This window comes from Prionailurus bengalensis, chromosome B4 (assembly GCF_016509475.1).
Source record: "Prionailurus bengalensis isolate Pbe53 chromosome B4, Fcat_Pben_1.1_paternal_pri, whole genome shotgun sequence".
In the NCBI taxonomy this organism is placed as follows: domain Eukaryota; kingdom Metazoa; phylum Chordata; class Mammalia; order Carnivora; family Felidae; genus Prionailurus; species Prionailurus bengalensis.
Window position 1 is genome coordinate 53,127,313 of NC_057358.1, and position 23,833 is coordinate 53,151,145.

The 23,833-nt window shown below is 36.1% G+C and overlaps 1 pseudogene; it reads left to right on the top strand.

The window, feature by feature from the left end:
- The first annotated feature begins 9,839 nt into the window (after window positions 1-9,839).
- LOC122473590 overlaps window positions 9,840-23,833 on the top strand; it is a 56,600-nt pseudogene continuing 42,606 nt past the window's right edge.

Sequence of the window (23,833 nt, forward strand, 5' to 3'; positions counted from 1 at the left end):
TCTTCTGTCAACTATTCATCTTCTCTCCATGTCCATTATGTTGGATCCCTGATATTATATTGTTTCTTCTGTAAATATTTAATTTCTTTAATAATTCTATTATCACTCTATAAAAATAGTATTAATTTGCTGGGATTGTCAAATGTCTAGTTCACATTTATTTTTCCTTTTTCCCCCTAATTTATTTGAAATAGGGCCAATAAAACCTATATACTGTGGTGTGTTAATATGTCTATGTGTTAATATTAAGTTTTCTTAGTGTAATTTCTAGCATAATGATCGTCATGGATGTATTTTCTTATATAGTGATCTTTGCCTTACTCTTACGGTAATTAAAGTAAAATACAATTTTTAATTGATATTTTATCCCTGTAATACCAAGTAAAACAATAAGTAGAACAATCAGTTTTGTGATATCTGAGCCTAAGGATCATTTGCTTAAAAAATTCTGGTTTATTTATTTATTTATTTCATTTTCATTCAAATATTTTCTTATGGTGTATATGTAGGAAAAAACAGTAAATAGAAATTTAAATATTCACATATTTAGAGTTTTGACATTGGTAGATATCTTTAAAAATATAACTTACAGGTTAAAATACTCAAAACCATAATCTATTGCTGTTGATACTTTATATGCCATAATAATTACACATTTTCTCCTACTTTTATCAGGATATTTAATTTGGTTCATAGCTTATCTTGATTATGAATTAAGATTCTTTCTCTGAACCATGGAGACTGAAAATAAAGCTGTCAGAAGATATTCATGTACATCATTTAGGCATAATTTATATAATTAATTGTAATTGGTACTGCAGTTGTTAGAATCAGTTAAAACAAAATAACCCACACTAATTGTTTTATTTACTTTTATTTAAAAAATCATCATTTATCCTTGGTTTTGTTCTAGATATGCATTTGATTTTAAAATGTCTTTTGATTGAGTAGTTTCTACTCACAAGGAATGAGTTGGAATCTTTTTTTGTCCTTGAATTACTTATACCATGGATACAAGTATAAATTTGAAGATGGGATTTAAAAGGTGAATGATTTATATGATCTGAAGAGAAACGAGAGCATTGAAGATGGGATTTAAGAGTACCCTTTACTGTTTTTAATTAAAACAAAAATTTTTTAATGTTCCTTTATCTTTGAGAGAGAGAGAGAATCAGAATCGGAAGCAGGCTCTGAGCTGTCAGCACAGAGCCCAACCCAGGGCTCCAACTCATGAACTGTGAGATCATGACCTGAGCTAAAGTCGGAGGCTTAACTAACTGAGTCACCTAGGTGCCCCAAGAGTACCCTTTGTTAATGATGCCTTCTTATTTGCTAATGAGCATGAAAAGTGTGAATTTCAAGTAGATAATATTACTGCCATTATTGCTGAAAGGGGAACCTAATTTATTTAAACCAATAGAGATTTTGTTTGTTATGTAAAGTGTTAAAGGATGCAAACTATTTTTCTCTTTTCTGAACAAACATAGTCTCTTAAATAATCCTGATTCTCCAAATAAATACATATATTTGCCTTTGTAAAGGAAATGGAATCGCAACATAATATCTTCTGTTGAATTTTCTAATATGCTTGGCAATTGAAGTTGCTTTCCTAAATGTATTTTCTGTTAAAATTCTGAATAGGAAATAATAGAGAAAATAGTGATTCATGCCATCATTATGTCTTCTTTGTCTCTAAACAAAATTCCTGTGGGCAGTGGTAGGTCTTTAGGAACTCAGCTAATACTTATAAGGCATGTAATATGTTCTAGAAATATTTATAAGTACCTAATATACATTAATCTTATCCTTATAATGACAGGAAGTTACGATACTTATAATCTCCATTTTACCAATGAGGAAACTGAGAGATACAAAGTTTGAGTGATTTACAGAGAGTCACAAAACTAGTTCGCACCAAGGCATTCTGGCTCCAGAGATTTACTTTTATACATGACACCATACTGGATAACAAACAGAAAGCCTATCAGTGGTTGCCTGCGATTGGGAAGAGGAATGAGTGCTATACGGAAGGAAGGAGTCAGTTATTTGTATAGTGGAAATATCGCGGACCTTAATTTGTGGTGGTAGCAACATGAGTGTATAGATCAAAACCCATCACACTGTCCATGTAAAATGGATACATTTTACCATATGTAAATTATACCTCAATAAAGTTAGTTTGTAAAAAATCATCAAGACTCACTCTATGGTCCACTATATAGTAAATATTGGCAATTTTTGAGTGTGTTGTTTTCTATATGACCTAATTGATATGTAGAGAAAATACTCCCCTTAAAAGTTACAAGCATATACATCCCTTCGAAATGCAAGAGAATAGGTTAGCACAATTTACCATGCAGTGGATCATAAAGTGGGTCTGTCACTAAACATTAGTTTCAGGTCTTCTATATCCATACTGATTTTCTCTGCTTGTTTTATGACAACAAGGAGAGCTATACCAAACAGATCATGATTTTGTTTGCCATTTTCATTCTGTTTCTTTTGTCCATATATTTTTGCCATTTCTCATTCCATCCATATAGATGTTTTAGCATTATTATATTTGCCACTGGAGTGATCTCTTTATCATTAATAGTCCCTCATGGTTTCTAGTCACGCTTTTTGACTTAAGTCTAAAAATTTATATGCCCACACCATCTTTTCCTAGTTGGTATTTGCATGACATATCTTTTTCTGGCCTTTTGCTTCAACCTTTCAGGGTCCTATATATATATTTTTAAAGTTTTTATTTATTTTGAGAGAGAGAGAGAGAGAGAACATGTGCACACGAGTGGTGGAGGGGTAGAGAGAGAGGAAGAGAGAGAATCTGTGCTGACAGCACAGACCCCAATGCGGGGCTCTATCTCACAACCCTGAAATCATGAGCTGAGCTGAAATCAAGAGTCAAATGCTTAGCCACCCAGGCCCCTCAGTTTCCTATTGTGTGTTCTTATCACGTCGGGGCCACAAATTGTGGGTTCGGCTTTTGGCTTTATCCAGCAAAACCGAGGACAGCAGAAAGGATAACTCAAGACTCAACAAGTCAAGAGAGGTAAGGAGGCTAAGGGAAGTCTACCCAAGGTGATCTCAAGCTCCCACATTTAGTAAGCATACATTATAGGGAAAACATTGTGCAATATGTCCCTTGGTAAATGCCAGTAAGGGCTATAGAAAGCCTTGCAAAAACAAACAAACAAACAAACAAACAAACAAACAAACAACAAAAAAAACAAGGCGTTCCCAAGAATACAAAAGAGCAGATGCTGAAAGCTGGGTGGAGAACAAGATAAGATATTCCTTTGATAACATGATCTAAGGAATTCTTGAGCACACACCAGACCCAACCCCTATATACACATTAACTAGATACTGGTTTACTATGTTTAGCAGGGCCAGAAAGCAGTGTAATGGGTTCCCTAATATCTTCTAACCCAGGACATAGCTATTTGATTTCCCACATCCTATATTTTGTAAGAACATGCACTTATATTTGTTTTTGCTTTTGTTTTATTTTTCATATTCTGGGAATATTCATTAATTTTTATTTAATCACTGATATATTTGAGTTTACATTTACCATCTTCCTATTATTTTTTTTAAATTAGTTCCATCAGTCTTAAGTTCTTTTTTTCCTTTCTTTTATTTTCTTCTTTTTCATTGATCAGTTTCTTTATTATTCCATCTCTACCTCATGTTAGTTTTATACTACATTACTATCATTTTACTGTTTACTTTGGGATTACAATATGCATACTTCAATACAGTCCATTTATAAAATATAACTTTTACCATTCCCCAGTCACACTAGGAATTTAAACCATTTAAATTCCATTTTACCTTTTCTATTTTTTATATGTTATTGTTGTAATTTTAATTCTACATATACATTTGAATCTAAAATAAATTACTATTTTGCTCAGTCAGTATTAATTTATATTTACTTCTTTCCATTGTTCTTTATTCTTCACTCTGAGGTCATTTTGACTCCTCTGGGGTCATTTTTCTTTTGCTAAGGAAATCCCTTCAGTATTTCTATTAGTGAAGGTCTCTGGCAATACATTTTCTAACATTTTGCTTTTCTGCAAAGGTCTTTATTTTGCCTTCATTTTCAATTGATTTGCCCCCAACTGTTGATAGTATTCTAGGTGGGCAGGGTATTTACTCTGGATACTTTAAAGATGTCATACTGTTGCTTTCTGGCTTTCATCATTTCTGTTAAAAATTCACTTGTTGGTCTCATTGTTTGTCTTTTTAATGATGCACTTCCCCCATGCTTCCCCACTCCCCTACATCTCTGGGTACTTTTAAAACTTCCCTTTGTTTTGGGTTTTCAGCAATTTGATTATGATGTGTCTAGGTTTCATCCTGCTCGTATTTATCATAGAAGTGAGCAGAGGTCTTCAGAGATCTGTGGCTTGATGACTTTCATCAACCATGTTCTCTTAAAAAACTGTTTTTCCTTGGTTCTTTCTTCTCTTTTCTTCCAGAACTCCAATAGCATGTCTGACATGTAAACTATTTTTCTTATATACACTTGTGGACTTTTAGTGTTTTTACCCTCTGTGCTTTGGTATGAAAATTTTTGTTGATCTGTATTTCAGTTGACCAATTCACTATTTTTCTCTAATCAGCCACATATCTCATTTATAATTTTAATTGTTGTATTTTACATTTCTAGAAATTTCGTTTGACTTTCTTTTCAAGATTTAGACTCTGGTGAAATTTTTCGCATTTTCATCTATTTTCTTCATCTTTCTTTCTTCTTGAACATGTTAGTCATCTTCTTCTATTTTCTTCATCTTTCTACTTTCTTGAACATGTTAGTCATGATATTGTAATGTCCTTATTTGATAATTCCAATATCTGGATAACCTGTGGATCTCTTTTTATTGATTTTTTTTTCTTGTGGTGTTAAGTTATGTAATCCTGTTTTTTGGTATGCTTGGTATTTTTAAATTTAATGTCTGACATTATATATGAAAAACTGAAGAGCTTTCTTCATATCATCTTCCTCAAAGAGTAAGAGGAGTGGGGGCTGATCCCTTTAGTCCACTCAGAAATTAAATTCCAGGCTGGATTGCACCTTTTCTAAGGCTTCTTTCTGGAGTCTCTCTCACTCTTGTTCCAAGAGTGTAGTTTCCAAGGAATTCCTATTGAGGACTCAGGATGCTCACCTGTGCCCCTATCTTCTGGTCTGCCCAGAACTTGAATGCCTGTCTTCTAGTACAACTGTTAGACAGCCAAATCTTCTCTCTGCTTTTCAAAGACATTCTTCTTGGCTTCTTGGATTCCCGCCCCCCCCCCCCCCCCTCAGCTGCAGAAATCAATGTCATGAGGGGAAATCCAGCAGGAGTGTGGATGTTGTTCTCTGTCCCTACTTTCTGGATGGAATCCTAGCTCCTCAAGTCTCTAATTTGTGCTTCTCCAGCTTCATGGGATGGTCAAAAGTTCTGGTGGGGTTTCTACCTCTTAGCAAGGACATCTACTTGGCCTTTTTCCTGACCCCAGCCACTTGCTACATGCTCAGAACTGGCAAATGCACCAAGAAAGAAACAAAGCAAACAGACAGACAAAAAAAACCCACTGCATCATATCCATTTTCCTCCAGAACTATTTCTGTCCTCTTAGCACCCTGTGCTTTCATGCCCTGGTTACCTACGGCAGCAATCTGATGCCCAGTCTTATTCTTTTGTTCAGCTTTCTATATGTCTTCAGCAGAGGCTTTGTCTCTTTCAAGATGCTCCATAATGCCCCATTATGAATCTTCATATCCCAGGTAAAACAACAGCAAAACCACAAATAACAATTCAACCCTTTTAAGGAGTGATATATGAGAATAGTAATAGTAGGAGGTTTATAACTCACTTCACACAAGAGGCAAATGGGAGAAATAAATGAGATAATGGTGAATCTAAATAACAGAATTAATTAAATAGAACTAATAGATGTACATTTGACTCTATTTAGTAATTACAGAAAATGTTACTCTCTTCAAGTCTCTATGGGTTGTTTCCCAAAATTGTCTAGAAGAGAACAAGGAGAATATCAGTAAATCTTAAAAAGGAGTAACATTATAGACAATATTCTCAGATTATATTGCTGTAAATGTAGAAATTTATAACAGAGATTGAAATAAGAAAATCACAATCTGAAGTTCTAAATTTTTGTTTAACTCTAAGAGGAAATCTAGGCCTAAATTTCATAGCTGGAAAGTAAAAGTAAGACTTTAGATCCAAAAACCTATGGTATGTGAAAAGCTGTGGCTAGAAAAAAAATATGATAGCCAAAATCTTTAATTTTCTTTGAAAGAAGAAAAATTGTTAGCTATTCATATTAATATTTTTAAAAATAGCAAAAATTTAACTTAAGGAAGACGTATTTTTTTCCCCTTCCCTTCCCTCATGGTCTTCTGTTAAGTTTCTCAAATTCCACATATGAGTGAAAACATATGATATCTGTCTTTCTCTGACTGACTTATTTTGCTTAGCATAATACCCTTCACTTCTATCCATGTTGTTGCGAATGGCAAGATTTCATTCTTTCTCATTGCTGAGTAGTGTTCCATTGTGTGTGTGTATGTGTGTATATATATCTATATCTGTATATCTATATCTATATCTATCTATCTATCTATCTATCTATCTACACACCACATCTTCTTTATCCATTCATCAGTTGATGGACATTTGGACTCTTTCCATAATTTGGCTATTGTTGATTGTGTGAAGATCATGGGGGAAGGGAAGGAAAAAAAATAATTACAGAGAGGGACACAAACCAAAAGAGACTCTTGAATACAGAGAACAAACTAAGGGTTGATGGGAGTGTGGGGGTGTGGGGGAGGGGAAAATGGGTGATGGGCACTGAGAAAGGCACTTATTGGGATGAGCACTGGGTGTTGTTATGTAAGTGATGAATCATGGGACTCTATTTCCGAAACCAAGAGCACACTGTATACACTGTATGTTAGCTAATTGAAAATTATATTTAAAAAAATAAATAAAACATCCTCCTGCTAAATAAATAAATAAATAAATAAATAAATAAATAAAGGGAGAAATAAGAAAGGTCAAAAATTAAATGTAATAAAAGAGAAAAACATTAGAAAGAAAAATACATTTTATAACTGATTCTTTGAGAAACAATAACAATAAAATAGAAAACCTATTAGGCTAACTCTCAAAGAGAGCTGGACAAGGCACAAAAACACAAAATTAGAAATGAAGAGGACATAAGAATAATGTAAATTATAAGAACGGCCAGTATTTTGCTGGAAAAAACTATATTCTCATATTTCTGTATTTCTCATACTATTTTCCACATACTATTTTCTGATGCATCAGTAAATCTACCTGTCCAACCTTCTAAATACAACCCAAATCTGACCACTTTTCCTCACCTTTCCCGGTACCTCTTTTCAGCCTCCACCATCTCACCTCTACCATTTTCCTACACAGTCTGCATTTAACACCTTGCTTATTAATTCTTTCTCCACAGAGAGAGAGAGAGATCTTTTTAAATAATAGTTAAATCATGCCATTTTCACTCACAGATTTCAACTTTGGGTTCTCATGTCTCCCAGAATAAAATGCAAAACCCATAAAATGCTATATGGTCCTTCTTGCTATGGCTCTTACCTACTTACTGCCTTCAGCCCCTGGTCTCTTGAGCATAATTCTCACTCAGGTCCTTTCCATTTACTATTCCTTTTTCCCTCCTCACACCAGATATTGAAATAACTCACTCTCCTTTCATTCAGGCCAGAATTTACTGACTGCCCAATTTAAAATAACTACTTTATACCCCTATAATTTTCTATTCTCTTATATAATTTATTTCCTCTTAGTATTTATAATCACCTAACATATTGTATATTAAATTATTATCCTGTTCTTCTTCTTAGAACATAAGTTCCAGAAGAGTAAGGTATTTGTCTGTTTTGATCACTGCTTTTTGTTTAGTGTTCTCATTAATACTTGGCACATATTAGTGCTTGATAACTATTTATTGAATACGTTGATGAATGGTCTGATTAATTACTAGAAAGCTTCTGGAAGATCCACTGAAAAGCTTTTGCAAACAGTAAGAGAATTTGGCAAGGCAAATGGTTCAAAGTTAATATAACAATAAGAAAAAAGACAAAATAGCTAAAAATAAGTTTAACTATTAATGTGTAGGATTCTACTGATGGACATAAAGAGTTAAAAGAGTAGAGAAAAATACCTTACTCTGTGATAAAAAGCATCAATATTGTGAAAAGGTTCACTTCCCTTGATACGTGGAATTAAAATACCAGTAGGTATATTTTGGGGTAAATGGACAAAGGTTTTTTTTCTTTCTTTTTTTTTTTTTTTTTTTTTTCTGACGAGCAATCAGTTGACAATAATTAGAAACATTCTGGAAAGAAAAAGAGTAGTGAGCTAGACCATGTTTTATCAGATATTAAACTTGAAGTTCAGTTATCATAACCTAAAGGATATGAGACTGGTGAAATGGAGAATTGTGGATTAGCTTTAAGAAGCAAGGTATGGATCTAGATTCATGTAGAGATTTAGTAGATGATGATGGTAGCATTTCGGATCAGTGAGGAAAAGTCAATAAAGGAGGAAACACTTGCCTAACAATTTAAAGTTTAAAAGGACAGTAAGTTTGTGACCTGCCTCATTCTTGTATCAAATAAATTTCAGATGGGTCCAAGATTTAAATGAAATTCAGAAATCAGCAAATACACAGTCATCTCTGTGTATCATGAAATAACCAGGGAAGGAAAAGATGGAAGATACATTGACTATTTACAAATTTTAAACTTTTGTATTTCAAAAATCACAATAAACAAAGTCAAAGAAAAATGAAAAAAAAATGGGAAAATTATGTGCAACACATATAGCAAACAAAAAGCTAATTTTTCTTACTTTTACACAGAAATGGAAAAAAATTAATAATCTCACATAAAATGGGCAAAGTGACTCAATGGATATTTCATCCAAAAAGAAAAGAGAGAAAAAAGTACTAACATCCAGCAAACACATGAAAAGACCCTTTCATTCTTGATTTTAAAATGCTAATTAAGAAGATAGTGTGATGTACATTTGCATGTTACATAAAATGACCTAACTTTTTAGAGACTAGCTTAGAAAAATCACTCAAAATTAAAGACACATATTATTTGACCCAGGGAATTCCGTTCTAAGAGTTTCATAAATACTCCTATAAGTTTGCGAAGATAAATGTACCAAGATTTAGATTGCAGGGCCATATGCAAGAACAAACAAAGAGAAGCAATTTAAATATCTACCAATACAAGCCTGATTAATAAATACTAGTATATTTGACACATGCTACAACATGGCTGAAACTTGAAAACATAAAGCTAAGTGAAAGGTTGCATATTGTATGATTCCATTTATAGGAGATATCCAGAACAGGCAAGTCTTTAGAGACAGAAAGTAGATTAGTGATTGACAAAAGCTGATGTAGGAAAGAGGAACTGAGAGATGATGGCTAAGAGTATGAGGTTTCTTTTGGGGGTAGGAAAAATGTTCTAAAATTGTGATGATGGATGCCCAACTCTATAAACATACTAAAAAACCACCAAGTTTTCTACTTTAAATGAATGAATTATATGAGCTGTGAATTCTATCTTAATAAAACTTGGTAAAAATCATACCACCAAAAATTTTTTTTTTTAAAAAAGTAAGTAACAGTATATTGATGCAATGGAATATCATGCCGTCAATAAAAGGCATGGGAAATGCATTGTTGAGGGAAAATGACAAAGATAGATTGTTAATAAAAAAAAAAAAGCATCTGTTAGCTTTCTTTCCAGCGGGCTGTGAGTGATGGGCATCCCTTGGGACAACTGGGCAAGACCAGGGGCAAAAGAAAGCCTTTCCACAAGGAGCAGAAGTTTGAGCTGGGACACACTCTGCTGCACTAAGATTGGCCTCTGCTGTATACACACAGTCTGACTTTGGGGAGGCAACAGTAATTACCGTGCCTGGAGGCTGGATCTGGGGAATCTCTCCTGGACCTCCAAGTGTTCTATGTACAAAGCAAGGATCATCGATGTTGTCTGCAAATGCATCTATCAATGAACTGCTTCACCAAGATTCTGTGAAGAACTATATGATGATGACAGCACACCTCCCAACCATGGATGAATCCCACTATGTACTGTCCCTGGATCGGGAGGAGGCCCAGCTGACTCCTGAGGAGGAAGAGATTAAAAAAAAAAAAAAAGATCAAAGAAAATGAAGAAGAAATATGAGGAAAGGTCAAAGAATCCCCAAATCAGCTTCTGGAGGAGGGTTCCAGCAGGGCAAGTTTCTTGTGTGTATCACAAGAAAAGCAGGCCAGTGTGACAGGGCAGATGGCCTTGTGCTAGAGGACAGGGAACTGGAGTTCTGTCTATCTGAGGAAAATCAAGGCCTGGAAAGGCAAACGAATCCTCTGTCCTCCCATCTTCATTCATGTAATAAAGGTGCTTATTTTTAGAAAAAAAAAAAGGGAGTGTATATAGGAGTGTATTTTTTTCTTTTTCTTGGTAACAAGAATAAGCAAACCTAAGCTTATTCATTCATAGATAATTTCTGGAAACAAACACAAGAAGTTATTAGCAATGTTTGCTTCTGGAGACAGGACTGACATTCAATGATGGAGGAATATATTCTTTTTACTTTGTATTCCTCTATACCTTTTGTGTTTTTTTTTTTTATGAACACTTTGATTAAATTTTTCAAATTATCTTAAAATTATGTGACAATGCTAAAGTTCAAGTTCGCTCTAATATTAATTGATCATTTGTTTCCTTCATCATTATTCATTCTTTAGGAAGAAATTTCACCTAATTAGAAAATTTCACCTTTTAGGAAGAAAGTGCACCTCCTGTGTGTGAAAGAAGCCTGATTTAAAGATTAAAAGTTAGATGATGTAAATGGAGAGATATATTTCAAATTGTAGACTAAAGACTTTAACGTAAGACCTGACACTGTGTGAAACTCCTAGAAGAAAACAGGAGAAAAAGCTCCGTGACATAGGTCTTGACAATGATTTTTTTGGATGTGATACCTAAAGCACAAGCAACAAAATGAAAAATAAACAAGTAGGACTACATGAAATTAAAAAGCACCTGCCCTGCAAAAGAAATCATCAACAAAGTACAAAGACAGCCTAAGGAATGGGACAAATATTTGTAAACTGTACATCTGAGAAGGGGTTAATATCCAAAATATATAAAGAACTCATACAGCTCAATGGAAAAAATCAAATAACCAATTCAAAAATGGGCAAAAGGTCTGGATAGACATTTCTCCAAAGAAAATATATGAAAGGCTAACAGGTCCCAGGACAGAGGTTCAACATCACTGGTCATTAGGGAAATGCAAATCAAAACCACAATGAGATATCACCTCAAGTCTGTTAGATTGGTCATTATGAAAAAGAAAAGAAATAAACTCTGGCAAAGATGTGGAGAAAAGGAAAACCTTTGCACTGTTGATGGGATTGTAAACTGGCACAGCCACTATGAAAAACAGAATGCAAGATCCTCAAAAAATTAAATATAGGATGATCATATGATCTGGTTATTCCGCTTCTGGGTATATATGTCCAGAGGAATGAAACACTAACTTGAAAAGATATCTGTACCTCTGTGTTTATAGCAGCATTATTTACAATAACTAAGACATGGAAACAACCTAAGTGTCCACTAATGGATGAATGGATAAAAAAGCTGTGGTATGTGTATACACCCACCCACCCCACACACACAAAATTAAATATTATTCAGCCATAAAAAATGACAAAAACATCTGCCATTTGCAGCAACATGGATAGACATTGAGGACATTACGCTAAATGAAATAGGTCAGAAAGAGAAAGGCAAATATCGTATCATTTCATTTACCTGTGAAATCTAAAAATAAACAAACAAAAACAAAAAGCCAAAGTCATAGAAAAAAGATCAGATTTGTGTTTCTCAGAGGCAGGGAGTAAGGGGAAGGAGAATCGGAGGAAGGTGGTCAAAAGATGTAAACTTCTAGTTATCAGGTAAGTAAGTACTAGGGATGGAATGTATAGCATGATGACTATGGTTAACATCTATATGATATATGTATATGAAGGTTATAAAGAGTAAATTCTGAGTTATCACAAGGAAAATTTTTTGCCTTTTTTTTTTGCTTTCTCTCTTTTCTTATTTTTTAATTTATTACATTTTTAAGTAAACTCTATACCAATTGTGGGGCTTGAACCCAAGATACTGAGATCAAGAGTCGCATGCTCCACCAACTGAGCCAGCCAGGTGCCCCCCTTTTAATTTATATTATTTTTAAATAAATGCTTTCTCTTTTTATAAACGCTAACTAAATTATTGTAGTAATCATTTCACAATGTGTATGAATCAAACCATCAGGCTATACACCTTAAACGTACACAGTGATGTATGTTAATTATATCTCAATACAACTGGAACAAATTAAAATTAAAACATTGCGATGGGGAGAGAATGAGATCTGTTGCTCTTGTTCAAGTTTACACACATTGCTAGATGGTTTCAAAAGACTGGGTGTTCCCTAGGGCTTGTCCATTATTGTTATGCATGAAAGCAAGTTCTGAATGCTGAGCATTAGCAAACTAAGATCTTTCATGGACTCAAGGTCCAGTAAAGATAGCTATTGTTTTTATTGGAGTCAATAGCTGTGAGAGAAAGTTTTCCCCTTAATCGTTTGTTCTTTCATTCAACCAATATATATTGAGTGCTTGCTTTTACAATGTACTGGACCAGGCACTGGGTATATAGTGGTGACTAATAATAATCATACTTAAATTTATTGAGCCATTAACCAGAGCATGGTTCTGAGCATGTTACAGAGATGATCTCATTTTCCTCACAAGAATGCTGGGATATGGATACTACTATTACACTTTTGAACAGAAGAGGAAATTAGAGTTTAGAGAGGTTGAGTAGGTTACTCAAGATTACATAGCTAATAATAAGCAATGACCTTAGGGTTTGAACCTACGGAATCTGATTACAGAACATTTACTTCTTTTTTTCTTTTTTAATGTTTTTATTTATTTATTTTGAGAGAGAGAGAGAGAGAGGGAGAGAGAGCGAGCAGAGAGCATGGAAGAGCAGGGGGAGCTGCAGAGAGAGAGGGATAGACAGAATCCCAAACGGGCTCTGTGCTGTCAGTGTGGAGCCCTACATGGGGCTGGATCTCATGACCATGAGATCATGACCTCAGTCGAAGTCAAGAGTTGGACGCTTAAGTGATTGAGCCACCTAGGCACTCCAGAACATTTACTTCTAAACATTATATACTGCCTTTAAAAGCACCATTAATTTCATCGTGGGAGAAGGGAATCTTGCCATTCTATCACTCCTGCATGATAGAAAGGAATAGTTATCAATATTACTAGCAAGGAAGAACAAGACAGACATTTTTCCTGCACTCACTCAATTATTCAACAGAATTTTTTTTTTTTTTTAATTAAGTACTGGGGCACCTGGGTGGCTCAGTCAGATAAGCATCAGACTTCGGCTCAGGTCATGATCTTACAGTTCAGAGGTTTGAGCCACATGTCGGGCTCTGTGCTGACAGCTCAGAGCCTGGAGCCAGCTTCAGATTCTGTGTCTCCCTCTCTCACTGCCTCTCCCCTGCTCCTACTCTGTCTCTCTTTCAAAAAGAAATAAAACATTAAAAAAAAAAATCTACCCTATGCTTAGTACTGCTCTAAGTCCTGTGGCTATAACGGTGAAAAGACTGGTAAGATCTCTGCCCACAAGGTATTTACATTCTAGTAGATGAGAAAGTCTAAACAAGTAAAATACAAAAAATAACCACAAATTGAGGTGAGAGAGAAATTGATTACAAGAGTAGAGTAAAATAGAAGTGAGCTATTTGCGATTAAGGGTCAGAGAGAAACTCTCTGAGTAAGGCGACAGTGGCCAAGATGGTAACATGTACTCAAAACCATTTACTTTGCCTTCTGGGCACAGAGCTAAACAGCATTTCCCAGGCTCTTTCACAAATTGATGGAGCCAGTGGAATCTGGGCAAAATTGGCAGACTCCTCTTTGAGGCCTGGTGCTAAACCTCTGCTGTGATGCTCCACACATTCTTCCTTTGTCTTCTTGCTGGGCACAGACAGTCCAGTGAAGGACTCTGAGGCCTTAGAAAGTGATAAAGCCACCTACTGAGGAGGGACCCTGAATCCTCATTAGGAAAGCTGGCTGTAGGAACCTGACATGAGCTGATTAGACTGTGTCATGACTGAGGGATAAACCTTTTTTTTTTTTTTTAACAAGCCACTGAGATTTGGGGGTTGTTATGGCAATTAGCACATCCTGATACATTAAGCGCTATTGAAGCTAAATCTTGAGAGATGAGAATGATGTAGTGTGGGAAAGAGTGTTGCAGAGAAAGGAAATAGCATGTGCAAAGGGTCTGAGGCATGTGCAAAGGGAAGGAACTGCTGTGGACAACAATCTGAAAGGTGCCAGTATGCCTGCAGCCTCAGTGAGTGAGGGTGTTGAAGTGGGGAAGCGACACCTGCAGCCCAAGAAGGCAGGTCTTTGCAGACCTTGATGTGAGGGCTTGATTCTCAATGCAATGAAAAGCCATAAATGTGTGTCAACCAAGGGGGTGGCATGATTCATGTGATAAAAATAACGTGAGTTGTTAGTGTAGAGCAAATTAGAACACGCAAGACTACATTTAGGACCAGGACAAGGTTACATAATTTGTGGGGCCCAGTGCAGAATGAAAATGTGAGGCCCCTGATAAAAAATTATTTAAAATTTTGGGGCGCCTGGGTGGCGCAGTCAGTTAAGCGTCCGACTTCAGCCAGGTCACGATCTCCCGGTCCGGGAGTTCGAGCCCCGCGTCAGGCTCTGGGCTGATGGCTCAGAGCCTGGAGCCATTTTCCGATTCTGTGTCTCCCTCTCTCTCTGACCCTCCCCCGTTCATGCTCTGTCTCTCTCTGTCCCAAAAATAAATAAAAACGTTGAAAAAAATTAAAAAAAAAATTATTTAAAATTTCAACACTGCAACAGCAGAGCATTAAACAAAATACAGGGATGACTCCCAGGTCATCGCAGCGGGAACGGGGGGCATTGGGTGTTTTCTCCAAGTGACGGGAAACCGGAAGAAGCATGGGTTATCCCCATGAAGTGATCATGTGGAAATGGCAACGGTGGATGGTAACTACCTACACCACTTAGGAGAAAAGAACAACCTTCACCTGAAAGGGCTGCAGGGGGAGCTGAGCCTGTGATGAGATGCAGATTTTAATTAAAGCAAGGTAAAGATTTGTTTATTAATCAAAGTATGGGAACTTTAGAGGGCACAGTGTGGTGGCAGAGAGTGTGGCTGACCAAAGTGGCTAATGAAGGATGATATTCAGTTCCAGTCCTTCCTTCCTTCACTATCAGTGATGTGCATGGTGATGAGAATAGCAAAGAACATGTCCTATCAGATTACTCTCAGTTCTGTTCCTAATTAGAGCCCAATAAAGTGGCTTATAATAACTAAAACAGAGGAAACACTTTATTTAGGGGGTCAGATTATTGCCAGAATCCTAGATGATGAGCTTACTTAAGGCAACATGGGATCTCCCATAGTGTCTGAGTCTTTCATATTATCAGCCTTTCTCAGTGCTTTGGTGGTAAGTGTCTCCTAGACCTCCAAGGAGTCTGTGGTTTATCCAAAATCTACTTTCAAATCTATTCTTAAAATGATTCCAAGCAGCCCAAGTTATTAATTTATAATCTAAAAGAAACAAAACAAAATAAACTAGATTATTTTTTTGAGCTAGCATACACCTTTGCTAATAAACTAACTCACAGTAAGGAGACAAACACATACCAACCCAAAGCAAAATTAAATATACAGATAAAATGCTGGTAAAATGCTGTTTTGCATAGATTTAAATATTGTAATTTGCTGGGTTTGTGAGGCAGGCGGATGCAGTTCATTCTGAAGTAGCTTTTGGGTCTTTTCACATGATTTGGCTATTCTTAGATTTCTGAGTCATTCTGTCCTCCATGCTAGTCGTTTTCAATTCCATATTCTCTATTCATGAGGGAGATACAACATTAACCAGTCCAAATTTGGCTATGTGGCTTAATACTCTGAACAAACAGGCTATATATTCATTCCTATTCTTAGCAATACCTTGGGACAAGTTGAATGTAAATAAAATATTTGGGCAATGCACTCTCACACTGTAGAATTTCTGGTAAGAGGTGCCAGGAAACCTTGGCATGCACATTATTGCATAATTGTTTTGATTCAATTTGGTTGTCTTCTTAATGACTAAAATCCCCAAGCAGTAGGAATACTTAGGAAAGAACAGAAATGTGGATAACATGGGATGAGCCAAAAGACCCTGCCAATGTTTTATCCAACAGAAGCATCATATCCTAAACACTAATGCAGAGATACATTGATATCTGGAAATGAAATTCCTTTGACAAATGTAAGATAGTAATAAATTCTTTATCCAAGGTGTCATCATGGGAGCTAGGAAGTGTGAGTATAAATAGACTGTAAGGGGACTGGGAATTGAAATTTGAAATTCCATTTACATGGGTTTGTGAATACAGCAGAGGAAGAGGGAGAGAATCCACCAGATAAATTAAGGATTCCCAATGTTTTACTGTATTTTTTATGCCCACCTGATGAAAGTGTCAGCTAGATTGTTGCTCCTTGAGGATAAAAACCATAGCTCTTCATCCTCATATCTCCATTGCCCCAAATAAGGCCTGGGACATAATGGACACTTGATGACTATTTGTTGAACTATAAGAAACTTCAGTGGCAGGGTAAAGCAGGCCCACACTTATTCTTCCACCATATTGTTCTAGGGGAGCCACTGTGTGTTAGAACCACCTCCTTACCCTCCAACTAGCTTTTAGCCCATAGTCTCATCAACCACTCTGAAAATTTCAGTGGAAGCAAAGTATTGACTCTGTCCTACTTTTTACCTCATCCTCCATTTTCCCCCATTTTTTCCATCAGGAAGGTTTAGGGAACCATATATGCCTCAACGGCAGTAGAATCCCTCCCAGGTGGAGAAGTATTAGCTCTGATATGACTTGTCTGGTAAGGGCTATCAATCTAACTTAGGCCCCAGACCATCTTCTTTGTCTTCAAAAATTACAACCAACTTGAGATAATTCTTGGCTCCCTCATTGAACAAGTAGATATTAAAGACCAAAAGGTAGCATGTGTATGTAGTTTTGTGTCACTTTGTACCAATATGTGGTACTCCTAAGAAGTTAGATATTATAAGTCACATGCAGATTCATATTCCATGCTTTTATGCGTGTTTGAGATCAATTTCTTTAGTACTCAATTCCACCGTTTCCTAAAAGGAAGCCAGAAGAAAGAAGTACCATACACATCATAGGAAAGAATTCCAGGAAAAAAAAGGAATGGTCTACAGAGGCTTAGGGCACAAAAGTTGAACTAAAATAAATTCAGAAGAGTATCCATTGGAGCTAGTAATTAGGTCAATGACATTCTTAGTAGAAGCAAGTTCAATATGCTGCTCAGAACAGAAGCCAGTATTCTGAGGGTTGTGAGGTAAAGAAGTAGAAGCTGAAGGAGCTTGACCAAAAGAAGGAAGGAGAGAGAAGGATTAAGTCTATAGAAGAATTTAGGGTAAGTAATGAAAATGTTTTTAAATAGGGCAGACCTGAATGTGTGTAAAAGCTGTAAGAGAAGATTCAGTTTTGGCTAACTCCATATGTGGATAAATAGAGGCCAGCTAAGGCCAGGCCATGAAGTGGGTACAAGAACCAGGAAGCAGTCAGCTGGGTAAGGGATGGACAGGGCTGGCCTCTGGGCTGCAGAACAAAGGGAAAGAGTCCTCTGAGAGGAGAGATAAAATCAAAGGCAGGCCAACTTTTCAACTTTAATGAATCTAAAGGGAGACTCCTGATTTAAGGCAGTAAGATAAAAACAGAGTAAATAAAGCTGTCGTGAAAGTCATTGAAGCAAACTGTAGGAAGTAGATCCTGGAGAAACTGCCTATGCATTGGGAACATAGCCACCACTCTTGTAGAGCTCTGGTTGCCCTGCAGAGAAGGAAAAATTTAGGGTGCCAACCTGGCTGGGTAAATAAAGATGTCAAAGATACTGGAGAAAGAGTTTGTAACAGATAGAACAAGGTCCCTGAGGTCATGAAGTGTGTTGGCATCCTGACCATAGGTTGAGTAATTAACTTCATTAACATGCAAACCATACATGAGTTTCTGAGCCAAGAGGGAGAGTCAGCTTGAAGGCATTTTTTATGGGCTTAGATACCTGGGATCTAGAGCGGAAATTTCACTTGTGTTTAGACTCTGAGGGAAAAATACATATGCGTATTAAAAAGTTTGCATATTGTGTTTTTACAATCCCCAGTATTCTTAAACATTCCAAAAACTATGGCCAAAGAGACGTCATAAAATATTTGTGTTTAAATAACCTTTAGTAGTTTTTGCATGGTTATTATTCTTTCCATTTGAAAGGATATTTCTTAACCTAGTTTTCTCTGTACCAGTCCTCCAAAGTACTCCTCTTAATTTCCATTTAATGAAAATCTCTACATTTATGGGTTTGTATTTTCTTTGGATTTAAGTTAATCCTTCAAGAGGAGCGTTAACTCTCTCAAGCTACTGGAACTCTGCTTTCTGGAACTGTTAACATTTACTACTGGGGAGTGACTATGGCACCAGGGAGGAGTTGGCTCAGTACATTTTTTCAACCAAATTGCTAACATAATAATTTTTGAATCAGAATATTGGAACTAAAAATCTAGATTTAGAAAATTATTCACTATTTAAAGACAAAATAACTATGTCATGATTTATATTTTGTTATTTCCAAGTGTTTCTCTGAGAAGTCCTTGTGCTTTATTGTGTCTGTTTATAGTCCCTCATTCTATGAAATCCAGTATTATTTGACATTAAAAATCTAGGATAATGATGAAACTATCTGGTTTGTTGAAATTTAATATCTAGATTCAGAAAGAAAATAAACAGGAGAGGGAGGACAAAACTCACACTAAGGATTATTTATTTTTCATGTCTTTCTTTTTGGATTAAAAATATTTTTAAAAAAGAAGGAACTTTTTCTTAAACAGCATCAATTTCAATGAATACCTGGTTATTAGATGCTCATGTACCTCAATTATTCATTTTTGGGAATTATTAGTTTACTAAGTGAAGCTCATAATCCAAAAGAGCTAATCAGACCTTGAAATCAGGTCTCCAAAATCATAAATGTTGAGTCTCAGTTTTTATTGGAAACTTCTAGGTGTCTTCCATATTTACCAATGCTGTTCTACTTCTTGTCTCTCTAGAATTGCATAGCAGATTTTCCCTTACTTTGTAATCTTTGACATACACATGTATATAAAATAAGTTATTTATTTATTTTATTCTTTTTCCAACAATATTTTTATTATTTTGCCTTAAATTTTCAATTAAAGGTCTGGAAGAGGTAAATAATTAATAATTTGGATTTTTTAAAATAATGCTGCCCTTTGCATAAATCTGAGATCTTGACATCTGCTAATTACATTGATAACTTGGAAAGTGAGTGGAGAATTCTTATTTATTCATGCACTTAATGAATGATATTGGATGTATGTTTCCTTCTGGCTCAACACTTCAAGGTCGTGCACTGATCCCCACATATGTTGTATCAATGTCGAGATATCACACTGTCTTATAATAATAACAATAAAAGAATAATTTATAAGGACATTTTAGAACTTATCAGCAGGCTATAAAATCTATTTGATTGAACAACATTGTAAACTATGGTTATTGTGCCACTGAATTAATCAAAGCACCAAAAAAATTATAGATCAAGAACTGCTGAGCCTGATTCTCTATTTCCAGCCAGAATGGAGCTAAGAATATGCTTTCATGGATGTGAACTATGCAAGAACTCTCCCTCTCCCTCTCTCATATCCTCTTTTCCATTTGTCTCCAAGCAGTAAATTATCCAGTAGGTACCAGTAATAGTGTTTAGAGAAAGATTTATGCCTATTGACTTCGAAAGGATTGGAGGTAAAACCTTGCTCTGGAGGGGAGAAAAAGCTGAACGTGTAAAGGGTACGAACTCTGTCTGGGTGGACTTATTGGCTCAGTCAAGAAATTAAAGTGACCTATTTGGTATCTACTATACATTTAACTGTGTGAAGTGTGGCAGTGTAAATACGAATCATAAGCTAATTTACTGAACATGCTGCAATTTATTTGGAGAGATGAATGTGATAGGATGATGTACAAATAATTAATATATTTCCCATTCTTCCTCCACCCTCATTTGTATACTTTGGGGCTGCGATGCAACCCCATTTTATCTGGGTAGGCATTGTCCAAAAGGAGATTCTCACTCATTAGCTGTAAATCGGAAAAAAATGGGAGAAGAACTGATTGGACAGAAGCAGCTGCCCACCCTAGTAGCATATGAACTATGATTGCTAAACTATGCAGGCAGGGAGGGTTGGAGGGGATGAAAGAGAGAAACAGAGGTCTTAGAAAATATTGAAAAGGGGATTATGATAGAATCTTACTATACTTAAGAATGTAAGGCTGAGAATAGAGAGGTTGAATGCCTCTGTCTAGTGGAATGCTGGAAAGTAGCAGTGTCACAGATGTGTCCTTGCCATATAAATGCCAATAATTAGTAAAGAGGGCTGTTTGGAGAATCTCAATGGCAGAACAGGCTAAGATAGCTGGGATAAGCTAGGCATTTCTGCTACTATCACCGGGGCTTAGTTTTGCAGCAGTCACCTTATGGCTTGATGGGGGATGAGAGGGTGTCTAAGGTAGCCTCCCTCACATGTCCGGAGACCTAGTGTTGACTATTGCCCATGATCAATGATCTGTGAGATCTCTCATGTTTCAGTAGTTGCTTCCAGGCCTCCTCCAATGGCAAGGATATTTTCCAAGAGTGTGAAGAAAAAACTAAAGCCTTCTTGAAAATTAGGTTCTGGAACTCCTACAACAGCACTTTTCTTACATTTCATTAGAGCAAGTCAAAAGGTGAGAGCTTAGCTTCAAAGAGTGGAAAAATAGATTCCACTATTTAATGGGAGGAACTGCAAAGTATTTGTGGTCATATTCAGTCTACCACAGTCTGCCCTCTGGCTATGCAAAATCTGCTCATCCCTCCAAAAAAGCCTCATCTCTTGGAGTGCTGAGACCTTGTGGTAAGCAATGCTTTGAGCATATGCCACACGTGGCTATTGAACAATTGAAATGTGTGTATTGCAAATTGAGATGTGCTGATATTTAAAATACACATAGGATTTCAAAGACTTAGTAGGAAGAATATAAAATATCTCCGTAATACTTTTTTATAGTGATTCTATTTTTCCCAGCTTTCAAGGGTATAATAGACATATAACATTGTGTAAGTTCAAGGTATACAACATGGTAATTCCATATAGGTATATACTGTGAAATGATTACCATACTAGGATTAATTAACACATCCATCACCTCACGTAGTTACCCTTTGTGTATGTGTGTGTGTGTGTTTCAGAGCTTCTAAGATCTACTCTTTCAGCAACTTTCAATTATACAATATAGTAGTGTTAACTATAGTCACCATGCTGTTCATTATATACCCGGAACATACTCATCTTGTAACTGGAAGTTTGTACCCTGTGGCCACCTTGGCCCATTTCTCTCTACCACTGCCCCCCCCCCCCCACCAAAGCCACCCCTGCCAATCTGTTGTTTCTGAGTTTAGTGTTTTATTTCCACAATGAGGTGAGATCATACGGTATTGTCTTTGTCTGACATTTCATTTACATTAATGACCTCAAGGTTCATTTATATTGTCAGAAATGCCAAAATTTCCTTCTTTTTTATAGTTGAGTAATATTAATCTTGGATTGTGACTAACTTGTTCTGTGAGTGTTCTACAAGATGAGCAAACATTTCTAATAAGTTTTAACTTGATAAATGAGTGATGTCTTGCAATACAAGTAGTATGTGACACTGAATGTCACATGATCACAACTGAGCCAAGGTTCCTCTCTCTCTCTCTGTCTCTCTGTCTCTCTGTCTCTCTCTCTGTCTCTCTCTCTCACTGCAGGATTGTGGGTGATAATCTCCCATGCTTGGCTACTTGGTCTCAGGCCATGGTGTTTGGCAGAAATCAGAAAATCTGATTTCTGAAAATCAGAAATGTTTTTCAGATTTCTGGCACTAGTGTATTTTTTGTCACATCAAAGCACCTATGGATAGTCCTCTGCTTTTTCATGCAGGAGTAAGCTTAGGAATGCTTTGATGCAATCTAGGTCAGGCTGCCTGCAGATATAGAACCTTTCCTCTGCTGCCTCATTGCCAGTTACACAGTGTATGACAAGAGGCTATTAATACTATACTGTAATCAACGCCTGTGTGAGCGTATATAATGGTCCCCATGCAGAAAAAGTTGAAAAGGAGGTAAGAAGGTGATGATTACAGTGGAAGTTAAGAAGGAGATCATTGGAAATATGAATGAAGTATGCAAGTGGCTGAAATTGCAAGATTTTATAAGAAGTCTATGTTTGCATCTTGTCTGCAGAGGAGGAAGAGAAAAAGGTGAAGGAATCCCTCACTTCAAATGAGATTAGGGAGATGTGTCAAATGTGGGAAACTGCAAAATTCTGTAGAAAAGCACCATCCAAATAAGGCTGTAGCAGAGCGAGCAATGAATCTGTTTAACGACGATGCAATGTCACATTTCTGCAAAATCCTCAAAAGGAGGCGTGTCATTGGATAGTTTTCTTGCTAAAGTTACATGAAATAAAAAGAATCCATTGAGCCAATGGATAGCAGTGATTCTGTTAGTGATAGTGAAAGTTGTCCTACACAATAACTCTCTTCCCTTGTCTCCCTCACACCAGCCACAAAGGTTTTCAAAGGTAATTGCAGGTTAATTTGTTTATTTTTCTTTATATTTTGTATTTTCTTTATTAGTTTGTATTATAGTACTGTAATCATTTTTATATGAATATTTTTGGGTTGTGGAACGAATCATCTGAGTTTCCATTATTTCTTCTGGGGAAATTTGCTTTGATATGCAAATGTTTTGGATTAAAAGCATGTTTGTGGAATGAATTATGCTCTCAAACCAAGGTTTTACTGTACACACACACACACACACACACGCATTTTCTTTATTCATCTGTTGATGGACACTTAGGTCATTTCTATGTCTTGGCTATTGTAAAAATTCTTTAATGAACATGGGGTACAGATATCTTTTCAAAATAGCATTTTCATTTCCTTCAGATATATACCCAGAAGTGGGATTGCTATATCATATAGTAATTCTGTTTTTAGTTTTTTGAGGAACCTCCATTCTGTTTTCCATAGTGACTGTACCAATTTATATTTCCACCAATGGTACACTTTTCTCCACATCCTTGCCAGCACTTGTTACATGTTATCTTTTGATACTAGCCATTCTAACAGGTGTGAGGTGGTATCTTGTGGTTTTGATTTGCATTTCTGTGATGATTAATGTTAAGCATATTTTCATGTGCCTGTTGGTCATTTGAATATCTTCTTTGGAAAAATGTCTTTTCAAGCCCTTTGCCCACTTTTATTTATATTATTTATATTTATATTTATATTTATTTATTTTTTATTGATTTCAGGAGTAGAATTTAGTGATTCATCACTTACATATAACATCCAGTGCCCTCCTTAATGCCCATCACCCATTTAGCCCAGCCTGCCAACCACCTCCCCTCCAGCAACCCTCAGTTTGTTCTCTGTATTTAAGAGTCTCTTATGGTTTACCTCCCTCTCTGTTTTTATCTTATTTTTC